At 43.9% G+C, this 13574-nt stretch overlaps 1 protein-coding gene across 2 annotated transcripts in view; it reads right to left on the bottom strand.

The window, feature by feature from the left end:
• CLK3 (CDC like kinase 3) overlaps positions 1 to 13574 on the bottom strand; it is a 272328-nt gene that overhangs the window by 205668 nt on the left and 53086 nt on the right. The window lies entirely within an intron of this gene.

Raw genomic sequence — 13574 nt, 5'->3', positions numbered from 1 at the left:
CACAAATAAATTGATCGCATGTGGACAGCGATGGGGAAATCTCCTCTCAGTGCTATATTAAGTCACATGTGGGAACCAAACCCTCAATTGTAGTAAAACAGTAGCAATTTCCTGCTGCCACCATCCAAAATATTCACACAGCTTATAATCGACCCCGTGTGCCGAATTATGTAAAAACCATCTTCTTAACAGTCACTATAGGTGCAGGTGGATATTGACAATAGCAGCACCATCCACTATGAAGGCCTCAATAAGCAAATAGTATGTTAGCAGAGGGATGTTTGATTTAGTTGATCAAGGTCTCCCAAGTTAATGGCAAATTGAGCTGCAGTAATAAACTATCCTTAGTGAATGCCGCTTGAGACAAAAAGGTGCCCTGCCAAGGTCTGATTCACACAACGTACACCAAGATCTGGGTACAAACATTTTACTGAGTTATTTAATACCAATGACAACTTAAACCTGAGTTTTGTAGATCAATAGCAATACCATAGAACACAGCCAAAAACCTTCTCTCATCAAAGAGGACAGATGCCAAACAGTGCAGAGGTGTGAGCTATTACTAGTAACATTATAGCAAAATTATAGACTATTGTGTAGAGTTCAGATATAAATACATTTTGTTCAGTATAGACCAAATCACCGATCCAGGGCGCAAAACAGACTTAATTTAAACTAAAAGCCACTTGGTTTGGAATGTTCTAATTAGATTACCTCATATGCAGATGTTAACAATATGGTAAGAAACACCTCCTGAAATTCTCTAAAAACATTGGGTATGTATGTTTGTTTGGAGGAGGATTTCAGCCTTCATCACCAGTTTAGGTATTTAACAATTGCTCACAAGTAATGCCTTTCCACAGATGGGAGATAGATGGTTTAAGGTTGGGAGGTATGTGCTAGTAAGGGTAAAGGATTTTCAAGGTTTTAGCTTTATTCTGCAAGTTCAAAAACCCTAAACATATCAGTTCCGTAGGATCAACAAGCCCAGCTGCAAAGGAAGTTCCCTAAAGAATGGACCACACACTCCATCACATATCTGGGGACCCAAATAGTCCAAAAAGAGTATGATAAAAGACTTAAGATGTATAAACGCCTTTATCTCACCACAACATTCACTGGAAAAAACAACAGGTCAAAAAGATAGGAACTAGAGATTGGGGGATCGCTTTCACAGAAAGCAGGGGAAAAATACTTTAGAACTCCAGCTACTTCCAGATGTGTGCATGGCCGAGAATCTCTAGTAAAAATCACAAACATATTAGTATTTCACCTCTTCAGGGCTTGAAACATGGAATCCTGGTAAGTCAGTTTCAGGCAATGCCAAAGAAACTGTAAAAGCGCTTGAGTAGCTGCAATGAAGCCATCACTCATCTAACACTATTGGGAGTTGTTACTAACTGACAGATACAATCTTTGATTCTCAGATTCCCAGCCTTGCTACATAAATCATCCTCGGCATCTATAATAATCAAACCTACCTATTATGCTTATCGAGGGGTAAGCTCATGCCTCTAGCACTACACACCGCAAAGAAAGCCATCATCACCCTTTGGGGCACAAGCAAGGGACCTGACCACCATGTCCTTAGAATATCGAGTTGTCAACGTTGAAAAGACCAGGGCCCCATTACACAGATTCAGATACAGAGAACTAGCATGGCCATTATATCTGGGGTCCTTGATGCTGACAACATGTGCAAGAAATAGAGAAGCAGTGCAAGAAACGGTAACAAACGCAGTTTAGGTGGATTCAACCATATTGGACTTTTAAGTTGTATCCATTACCTTCGGGCTAGGAGATCTCACATAACTTAAAACTAAAATGACTAGCACATTTTCTGAGTTTTGGAGGGTTTCAATTAAAACTAGTTGCGGGCATGTTCTTGCCTTTCCCAATCGTCAACTGGTTGTAGTTTGGTATATATGTGTACACATTTACATTAGTGAAAGAAAATAAAAAATCTTGAACTATTTACAACACGACAGAATAATGCTAGACATAACTTCTCCTGGTAATTAAGATTCGATCCAGCATACTGCAGTTTATTTGGACCCATCTGCAAGGGTAGGTTCGCCCAGAGATCATTCACAGCATATTTGAAAGCAGCATCTTGAAATTTCAATTGTTTGCTTTATCCCTGCAAGCATATTCTTATTCTATTATGATGCCATGTGTTCACAAGAGACATCTTTCTTGCAAAGACTCTAGGTACTAAAATCATTTGGCACCTGAAACTACTAGATGACAACACAGACCTGCAAAACATAACAGGGATTGCTCTTTTGGTATACCATCCATAAAATTATTTTTTATAAAGGAATGCCGAAAAAGGCAACTTGGACATTCACATATTCTACCCAACACCCATAAAACTACTTCCGGGATTAGATGAGTTCACTATCAGAAATCTGTTTAAATCATAGAAATCTGAGATAATCTAGATGCCCTAAACATGTTAACCTGAACTAAAACCTCTGCCCCATCCCCTCAAACCCAGAAGTTTTGTTTTAAACTCCTTTAAAAGCTCGACAGAATATCAGAATAATAGGTGGGGAAGCAAAACGAGAGTAGGTATAGGTTTCTCTGCTGTGGCATAAATCTCCCTAACGGAGTCTCCTCCACTGTAGGCTCCATTAAAATTGGATTACGCAGGAATCTACACTGCCCACTTTTTAGTACAAGGCCAGCTGCCCATAGACAACAATAATAAGGGACTCTGGATAGGCTACAGGGGGCAATAAGAGCGTGTGCGCTGCATGTTGCATTGGTGGATTATGGTGAATGGGGAGTATATCTGTTGCACTTTGCTATAAAAGCCTAGACTCCATTTTGGATCGCCTGGGTGCGAATGTTACACACAATAGACAGCTTGGAGAGTTTGCTAGACAGGGATGTATACTATAGGAATATTTCAGAGGTCCTTTGAAGTAGGACGGGTTCCTGTTAAAGGAAGAAAGGCCTTAACTATCCCTCCCAACAATCCCGACACATTATTTCCTGCTTAATGCAGTTTTGTGTAACTGAGTAGGAAGCCGGTCGCTCATTTGTGCCTTTCACTCAGATTCCCCTGCCAGGGAAAAGCTAACTCACGATGCTCTTCCCGCTGAATTTGAGTGGCACAGCCTTAACAGTCTGGTGTTAATAAATAAAGTATTAGGAATTGCCCGACCAGGCTCCAGAACTAACTTTAGAACAACCGTAAAATTACTAAGGATGACGTTATTTTTGATGGCATATGCAATTGTTTGCAAATGACGGAAAATTCCCTGAGCTGCTTAATCACTATTGTAACTTGTCCCCTACAGGTGGCCCAAGGAACTCCGCAAGAAGTGCAATAATCCACTGAACTATTATGCCTAGTATAACTCTTTGATCTGCAGATGGCATGCAATGTTTTGCAGTAGACACATTAACCGTAACTATTCTGTGATTCACACCTGTGACGAGGACTACACATAGATTTCACCATTCAGTGCGTTAAACACCTGAGCTATCTTACCAATTTATACACTGTGACTTGCTGGCTACAGATAGGTGTCTGCTGTAGGATCTTTAACCCACTGAGGTATCTTAATATTGAGTTTGTAACACATTGAGTAAGGTAAAATAGATTAACTATCACATTTCGTAGTCAATGTATTTAGGGGCAGAGTATGTACATTCAATGCATTTGCCCCAACAGACGGTCAATGATTCAGCTCCTCATGATGACCTCCCTCATAATTCACCCCCCCCACCCCCCTGTCTACCACCAACCCTCCCTTACCCAGTCTGATGAGTTCCGGGAGCAAATGTTTTACATTTCCAACACTGATGGGAGGCCTTGATTTGCTATTCATTAGCGAATGCCTTGAAGGGCGGTAATTATAGGAATTGTAGAGGATACTGGGCTGAGGTGAGAAGATGAGTTTAAGTCAAGAATCCCATCCCTGCACAGCACAGGATAAGGGGCCTCACAACAGGCTGAAAAAGAGAAGACAAGTGGAGCCAAAAGTCACAACTAGGAGTAAAGAAGTCAGACGGAGTTCACTGAGGAACTACATGCAAATGGCAGACCCAGGTGGCAGGAGTTTGGAATTCATATAGCCAGACGCCTATGACATATTGTTTGGGTCATGGACAACATGTTTTCAGGTTTAATTTGTCCTTGGGACAAGTAGGACCAATCCCCTGCAGTGCAAACAGTTTGGCTGCTAGTTCACAGTATGGATCTGTGACAGAGCATTGTCTGCAGTTACGGAACGATTTGTATCCATATGTTCATGCTGTTTGAACTTGTATCACCGGTTCATTAATGCAAAGCCTTTATCATTAGGGTGAGCGCTCTAAGGAAATGCTGTTAACTCAGATTGCACTCCTGACAGTGGTCTCTGAATAAAAATGTGGACACGCAGTTGAAAAGTTTAACAAGGCTGCCTATACTGCTCTCAGAATGCTCTCCGATTAGATGCAAATACTTGCAGAAGCTTGAATGCAAGATTTAAGATTCTTTGCTTTCAAAATAAAATGTCGACCACAATAAAAAAAAAAAAAAATCAATCAAAAACAAGACGTTTCGCTAAAGTCCAGTGAAATTTTAGGTACCATTTCTTTTGAAGCACCATTTAATAAAAATGGGTTTGATAAATGCTAATGTTCACAAAACCTATTCAGAATAGAAAATCGGTGTAAAACCAGTTTCAAATAAAGATTTTGGGAAGAATGAAAATAAAAAAGCAGGGACAAAGCCAATAGGTCTGGCGTTGGTGGTCAGCCTTTTGGTTCTGGCGTTGGTGGTCAGCCTTTTGGTTTTGTCAATGTGTTTCTTGTTTTCACATTGAGTTTTTAAAACTCAACTGTTGTGGAAGCTGCTGGGCACTCACTATTCTAACAAAAACCTTGGATAAAAGAAAAACTGTTTATGGGCTCTAAAAGAGCACACATTGTCATAGTAGTCCCTGGCAGTGAAAGAATTTAATTAGTGTGCCGATACTCCTTGTGAAAGAGCAGAACGCTTTCAATCACGGTGAAGTAGATAGATAATTTAAAAAGTCTTGAGTAACACCAGTCCTAATGAGGGGCCTAATTATTAACTCGTTAACCGCGGCAGGAATTCCGCCGCGGTGTGGCCGTTTAGCGGAGTGGGCGGGGCCGCGTCAGCCAACGGACGTGCTCAGCACTACAGAGGTAGTGCTTGCGACGGCCGTTGGCCGACGAACGTACGCAACGGGTTAAAGAAAGTCACAAAAGTGCAGCCAATGGCATATGTCCTTGCATTAGTGCAGATTTATGTATTTCATAAATTTACAGCAGTAGGCCTGGAAATCGTACCCCTAGAAAATATTTGTGAATTGCATTTTAGCACAGCCAAATATGCATGTGTATATTTGCTTGTGCGAAAATCTGCTAAGCGTGTTCAAGTTCACTTTCCCTCCAACCCCTTTTTTCCCTACCTTGGAAGAAGGTTTATTTTTGACCTCGTCAGGGGTACATTTCCAACATTTCAGTGTCGGAAAAGGAGTTGAGAAGAGCTGGTGAAAATTCAAACACGCAAGTATATAGCTTTGCATACATTCAAAAGGGCATTCGAACCTGGAACTACTACTTTCCGCTATTTCCAGTCCCAGTGTGTAGATCTGCAAAAAGGTGGCAAAATATGGGAATTACTAGTATCCAAACCCTGCTATACAACGATTCCTGGCATAATCAGAGAGGCTATTATCAGAGGTCTTGTAGGAATGAGATTGCTGCCATAATTTGTCACCTCACTGTGTGGCACCAAAGGGACAAGAGGATATTTTTTACAGGACAAGTAGATTAATGAAGCATCCTGTCCCATGGACAAGTAGATATCTTATTAAATTCCACACTCCTGAGGTGGGGCAAGGAATATGAACAGTCAGTAGGAAAGTTTGTGTATGTTTATACACTAATAATCTTTTATAAATCACAATACAAACTGACTTTATTGGCACTTATATCTTTATTTTGAGTTTCCCGTATTTTGCGGTAGGCATACTGAAAACTGGAATCACCAATTCTGTCCAGTACCCCGCACCAAAATACAGGATAACAAATTGTTCACCCCAGACTTCGGAACAACACAGAGCCAGGAATATTGGGTCCTATTCTGTGAGTTTTCCCACTCTGTGGGAAATAATGGTCCCAATTCTGTATCGATTTACCACCAGTTTTAATCAGGTGTTAAGTGGATGAGGGAGCTTTGTTTTTCCTCATGGTGCTTGTAGCAGCGAGCATAAGGCAAAGGGGAAAATTACCAGTCGAGGAGAGCGCTGGGGAAGAATTTTCTGCTCCCAAGTACTGCAGTAAAAAGGGCAAGGTGCCTCGCCGCTACCTCAAGACCAATCACTCTCCTATCCTTCACAATCAGGCTCCAGAGCCAGTTACAGTATTGATACAAACTCATCACCACCATGGACATACGCCTCATCACTAACAAGGTACACACTGCAGCCCTCATCCTACTGGACCCCTCGGCAACCTTCAATGCCATCACTCAACCCATTCTGAAACTCCATAGAGCTGTTATCAAGGGCCCACCTTACAATGAATCACCTCCTTCCTCACAGGACACTATCATATCGCCAGCCTCGCCTCCATTCAGTTTGTTGCCACTAAGCTGATGTGCCGAGTTCCACAGGGATCCTCACCAAACTCCACCCTCTTCAATGTCTACATGGGCCCTCTCGCCACTATAGTCTGTTACCATGCCCTCAACATCGTCTCCTATGCAGATGACACAAAACTGACCCTCTCCGTCTCAGAAGACACACCTACTACACAATCCAACTTTGCCACATGTATGCCAAACATAGCAGGCTGAATGAGAAGGAGCTACCTCAAGTTCAACAGCAACAATACCCAAGTGGTACTATTCAGCAAACACACCTCTCTATGATCCCCCAACCTGGTAGCTGGACTACCTAGGATGCTGAGAAATATATTTGAATGGCTCCCTCTGAACAACCGCATTATGGTAACCCAAGCCCTTATAACCAGTAGACTAGACTATGGCAACAATCTCTACATTGGTATCCCCATCAAGGTCACCAACAGACTCCAAAGTAGTTTAAAATGCAGCTGCCAGCTCATACTCACATTCTGCCACTAGCTCACATATCCTAAACACTTGAACTGGCTCGCCACCCCGAAACGCACTACCTTTAAACTCTCACACTCGCCTTCAAGATACTACATAACTTAGGTTTCCAAGTTCCGCCCAGACACCTTATATTGGCTAGCCTACTCCTCGCCCACATGTCCCATGCTAAAATGGAGGGACGTGCCTTCTCTCACATCACCCCAAAGACCTGGAATGAGCTTCCCACCAGAGCGGACAGCTCCCACCTAGAATTCAGATGTAAACTGAAAACCTGGTGTTTCAACTAGGCTTTACTCACACAACTCAGTTTGCTCCTTCTTGCCACCTGGATACCCTCCCTGGTGATTAGCGCTACGTATAATATTTGTTCTGGAAGAAGGCGATTCAATACACGTGCCAGCGTTACCCATACGCCAACACACCACTACTAGGTATTTCTATACCCACAGGCCTAATCACAAGGCGGAATACCCTAAGCTGGTCTGAGGATGGAGGGTCACCACAGTAGGGGCGCTTTTCAGCAATGGAGCCCTAATGGACCATGAGAACTTCACTAGTGAGAATGGGGTTCCGGGTAACCTGTACATAACATACGCTGCAGTACTTACCTACGTTAAAAGACACTGGGCCCCAGACAAAAAAGAACCCCCGAAACATGAAGTGGTAGGAGCAATCTAATGGGAGAAGGGCGTCATCTCATGAAATGGCTATATAGAGGCATCAGGGCACATGCTGGGATTTCCCTCATGGAATTACGCAACAAATGATCCGGGGACCTGGACAAGGGATTGACCGACAAGGAGTGGTCCGCTCTGTTAGAATACCCTAAAAGGGTGTCACGCAACGCCAAATTCAAGTTCATACAGTACATGATTTTACACAAGGCCTATCTAACTCCGCGCCGCCTACAGCGCATATTCCCAGACACACAGCACCACTGCCCCAGGTGTAGGGTGAAAGATGCGGATATCCTGCACATGCTGTGGTCCTGCCCCGTGCTCTCCGAGTCCAGAACAACAGAACAACGACAGGCATTATGGTAGGAGAAACAGCCGGCAGCTGCATACTCTGTATGCACTGGCACCCAAAATCACAAAAGGCCCAATTACGTTTCACTGACCTAGCATTCCTCATAGCCAAATGCTCCATAACAATGTGGTGGAAAACGGCAAGGCTCCCGACAGTCTATAAGTGGCACGGGGAGGTGGTGTGATGGGGTAGTGCGGAGAGCACGTCCATCAAACTAGAGGATGCCCGAGGTCTGCGTAGGAACCTGCCATCGATGGACTGGGACCTTCTACTGGATGCATTCAAACCCCTTGAGCCCACGCCCTAGTAAATGACGCATAGGCTAGACCTGTAAATCAGTCCCAGCACACCTGAGCTAGACCCAGGAAGAGAATAGGCACAAGCATCATCATACACATCAATCAAGCCCATACGAGCAAGATCAGGGAAACCAAGGCAGAACCAGATGACAATAAGATCAGCCGAGGTGGAGCCAGTAGAGGTGAGAAGGGGAAGTTACGTTAACACACTTGCAATCATACCTAGTTATCTATCCGTCCATACCAAGGAACGCTTATGTAATGTGTAATGTACTAAAGGTACGCATTGCTTGTTAGCTGTAAAACATTAGCGACTAAACTGTATAACAAACTGCATTCTACCACAATAATGTACTAAATATACCTATATTTATACATGACTCAAAGAAGCTTGGAAAAACCAATAAAGTGTGTTTAAAAAAAAATACAGGTGTAATAATATATCGCCCCACAACTATCTCCGAGAGAATATGAGACAAATTCACCTTGCCATATTTGCTCAACTACTTCAACATGCTTGTATTGCGAGATTATAACATGGCTTGAAATAACTTGTAAGGCAGATACTACTACGCGTATTGATTCTTTGAATGCTCTATTTCTCATTCAGTTAATTTTGTCATGTACATATTAGGCAGAACACATTTTAGAATCCATCTTTTCAGCTACCAAGTTGATTTCTACTGACACTCCTTTAGTTTCACCTTCGACTGATGATCGGAGAACCTCTTTTTCCATGTACAATCACACTGTCCTGCACATACTTTTAAAAACTTTAGCTCATCAACTTCTCTCTCCTCGTCATACCTCTCTTGAAATAGCTGTAGTGCCTCAGTTGTGGAAAGGAAGAATAGTTGTTCCTTTACTAAAAAAAAAAAAAAAAACACAGAATACCAGTTGATAAAGAGCAACTGTCATCCAATTCCTCCTCTTCTTTCAATTTCTAAAATCTAGGAAACAGAAGTTAATATCTAGCGTTTGGCTTTTCAGAGGATAAAAAAACAGTCTGAACACTTCGTAAGCGGCCTTTAGCCCTATACAATGCAGCAAGATAGCTCTACTCACTGTCACAGAAAACATACATATGATGTTGGAAAAGGAAGGGAACGCAGTGCTTATACTTTTGGATCTCAGTTGTCTGTGATTCCGTTTCCATGTCATATTTTGCCAAAGGCTACATTCTGTCAATGTGTGAGAAAAGCAATGCAATTGCATTTTTATTTGACCAACCGCTCCAAATCTGTTGTTCTTTAGTCATACCACTTTGACCCAAGTCTTCAGTATAGAGGTCACCCAAGGCTCTTCAATAAGTCTTACACTTTTTAATATCCATCTTGCTGCATTAGATGTAGCTTCAGTTTCTCTCGAATGCCCTACTACACAGACTTCTATCTAGCTTGCTCCGGAATCCTCAGCCTCTGCAGCAACTTCCATGCCATTTTAACAGTTGCAGTGCCTGGATGAAAAAGCATTATCTGAAAGTGAACAGAAATAAAACTGTTCTACTCCTCGTTGGAGAGGCTTCAATTACTTTGTCCCCCTCATTGTGGCCTTTGGTACTGGGTGACACTCCACTCCTCCCACGCCCCCACCTTCCCTACCCCCTTCCCCACTCCTGCCGAGACTAGGCTTCAGTTGTCCGTTCCTGAGACACTGACTTTGGGGAAAACAGTAATCAACCCTCAGCTGCAGCCTAATGGAGAGGCTTTCGGCAAAAACTATTAAGCAGCGTAAGGCAGAAATCTACTGCAAACGTTGCCTGAGATGTGAGAGAGTTCGGAAGTAGAGGCAAGGCGCAAGAGGAGCATTAGAAGTATTAAAGAAGAGGGGTGGACAACAGACATTTCCTGAGTTGGGGAGGTGGGTAGTTTTAAGCCCATGCCAGGGAAATGTTGGGGGGGTCGGGGGGGGGGGGGGGGGGGGGGGGGGGTTGGGGTGGGAGACAAGTTGGGGTGTACACGTTTAGTTGCACAAGGCATGCCAGCACAGAACATGCAACCACAGCGACACAACATGGCAAGAGCCACCAAGAGCGACCCGCAGGCACCTGATGGGGATCATGGTCAGAATCTACACAATAACTAAGCAGACAATGCCACACATTGAGCCTATCGTGGAATGCGAACGGAATGGGCTGTAAAATAAAACAAGCATTGGCATAGCCAATAGGTCTCGCTTTTGGGACCTTATAAGTATTTAGTTATGCAGCACAATATCCTTGGTGCAACAATATTAACTGTTGCATGGTTAAACACTTATAAGGCCCCAACAGTGAGACCTATTGGCTATGCCAATGCTTGTGTATAGAATGCCTAGAGTATAAATTAAATGAATAAAAATGTTTAATAAAATAATTAGGAGACAATCTTATTTGTACATGCTTGTTTCCACGATTTACATACCAAATATTTGCACTGTTCAGCTCTTCCACGGTCTGTAAGCCAAGCCAGTCCCTTGGCTTGGCTCTGCTCTCCCTGTTAATGTGGTGGCTCCCCCACTCGAACTGTAATTACCAGTATTATCCAAAGAACTGTACAATATAAAGGAAAAGGCCTGGAATCTCGTGGCATTTGAATGGCCTTGAGTTACTGGAGATAAGAGGGAGAGAATGTAGCATTACGGCTAGAGTGGTCGACCTCGAAGCTGGGGGACCGGGTTCGAGTCTCCGCTACGACGCTCAACATCTTGTGATTTTAGTCAGAACACCTAATCTCCCCGTGCCTCACAAAAAAGTGTCTATTTGAAACAAAACAGGTGCTCATGTAAAGCGCTCTGATACTATCTCGGGTCTAGTTCGAGCTATATGAAACACGGAGGAAAAAAACACTTACACAGCATCAGTTTGATATTTTGAATATGGCAAAAAGTGGTACTCCATGAGCGTTCATAGGAAGTGATTTAGGGGATAGCACGGTTTTTACCTACAGAAAAGCCAGTTCGATGTGCATTCCGACAGAGGAAATGCTGACATCACCTTTTCTGTTCAACCGGCTGCTATCTAAGGTATGCTTACAACGCGCAGGTAAATAGCTTAAGAACGGTTGTCGCCATGACTCACTTGACTTGATGGAAATACAGGCAGGCGCTCAAGAGGCACGAGCTGTTAAGAAAAACGTTTTCACTAGCTTTCCAAGTACTCGTGAAAAAATATTCTAGAGAAAAAGATTCCGCCGTAAATAGATAATATCCACAGATTAACCGCAGCTGACCCTCCAACAACCCCCAGCCCCCGCCGGCCACAAATAAAACAAGTCTTGTTTTTATTTAATATTTACAAATTTATTATAATGGAGATGCATCAAAAAAGAACCAGTTTTAAAGAGGCACAATATGGGCCTCAGTAAATATAATCCGAATGACGAATCATATTAAAAACAAGCGGCCGCAAAAGTGATCGCGATCAAACATCGAAAGTAATCGTGGTAAACATCAAAGCGGCCGCGAAAGTGAAAGCAATCGTGGTCAAGCGTGGCGTGCGCGCCCGCACTGTAGGTCTAGGCTGGCCTGGTAGCACTTTTTGGAGCCCTCTCAATAAGTCTCGCCAGACCAGCGCATTCGCTGGGTCAGGCGAGACCTAAAGAGGGGATGTCACCCGGTAGCTCTGAAGACACTCCCCAGACCTGGTACTCCTGCAGGAGACACCTGCTTGGGAACACTTGTAGATGCCTGCAAAAAGGCAAATACACAGTACTGGCTCACCCCGGCTATACAAAAGGCTCAGGGGGATGGCAATCCTTGCCACAAAAAATCCCCCTTTCCGGTGATTAAATCCTGGGTAGATCGGGAAGGCTGCTACGTGGCGGTCAGGGGCAGATGGCACAGGAGGGAAGTGCTGGCTGTGAATGTATATGCCCTCAAGGATGCAGAAGAAAACGCTGAGGAGGTTAGGCCCTATTCTCATAAAAACGCACAGCGACTTCCATGTTATGGGAGAGGACTTTAATGAGGTCCTGTGCTGATAACTAGACAGACAATCCATCCGGCCAACACACACCATCCTCCCACTATACACTCATGCGCTGGGCGTTTGTGACACCTGACGGAACCTACACCCACATGAGACAGTATTCGTTTTTCTCGGGGGCACAAGGATCTGTCACAGCTGGACTACATCTTCGCCCCAACTACGGCGATCCTCTGGGTGACGGGGGCAGAATATCTGGTCAGGAGGATATTGGATCACTCCCCTCTTCTGGTCATGCTGCCCCCCCACATAACCACCGCTTCTGGAGGCTGGATTCCTGGGTCTTGAAAAACGCAGACATAACAGAAACCCTAAGAGTGGACACAAAACTATACTTTAATGAAAATATTGCGACAGTACCATCGCCAGTGACCCTGTGGGAAGCCTAGAAGTCGGTATTTTGAGATAAAGCTGAGAATATAAATCACTATAAAGAAACACCACAGGGAGGAGGAGACGCTTCACCTGGAATGGCATCTACTACAACTGGAGCAGGCTTGGGCAACCATGGGAGACTAATCCTTCCCTGAGCTCCTGCTGGTGACAACGAACCAATACCATAACCACATGACAGAGGTCACTCGACAACACTGCCTAGGACTCCAAAGATGCTCTATGACACTGAAGACAAGGGCAGGAACGGCAAGTCATTTGAGACACTGCAAAATAAATATGCCCTCGCTGAAACTCACAGTTTAAACGCTCGCAATTCACACATGCCCTTAAAAGAGACCAGGTCATGGCTATCGGTACCTTGGAGGACGTGGACTGGAAGGTTGCCTTGATGCACCCTAGAGAAGTAGCCATTAAAGCCAGGCTGCAATTAATCCACTTTAACGTCCTCCACAGAGCATACTACAATAGATCCCGTCTCCATAAACTGGGGAGAGCAGACGCCCCAACATGCCTCTGTTGCCACACGGACGAAGTCACGTTCCTCCACACGATATGGAGCTGCCAGAGGGTGACAATAATAGGAGGCGATAGTTTAGGAGCTAGAAGCGATTATGGTGACCACCATTCCCAAAACATCCCACCGGATTATCCTAGGCATATCCAACGACGTGGACATTCTAAGGAAACAACTACTGTTTTGTATGTTGGGCTTTGTCGTAGAGCTGACTGATAGGTATCGAGCAGTGTTGAGCAAAGAGTAAAATGACGCTGTAAACAACCA

This window comes from Triturus cristatus, chromosome 3_1 (genome assembly GCF_964204655.1).
Source record: "Triturus cristatus chromosome 3_1, aTriCri1.1, whole genome shotgun sequence".
NCBI lineage: Eukaryota > Metazoa > Chordata > Amphibia > Caudata > Salamandridae > Triturus > Triturus cristatus.
Note: the sequence above shows the minus strand (reverse complement) of the source record. Positions and strands in the feature narration are given on the sequence as shown.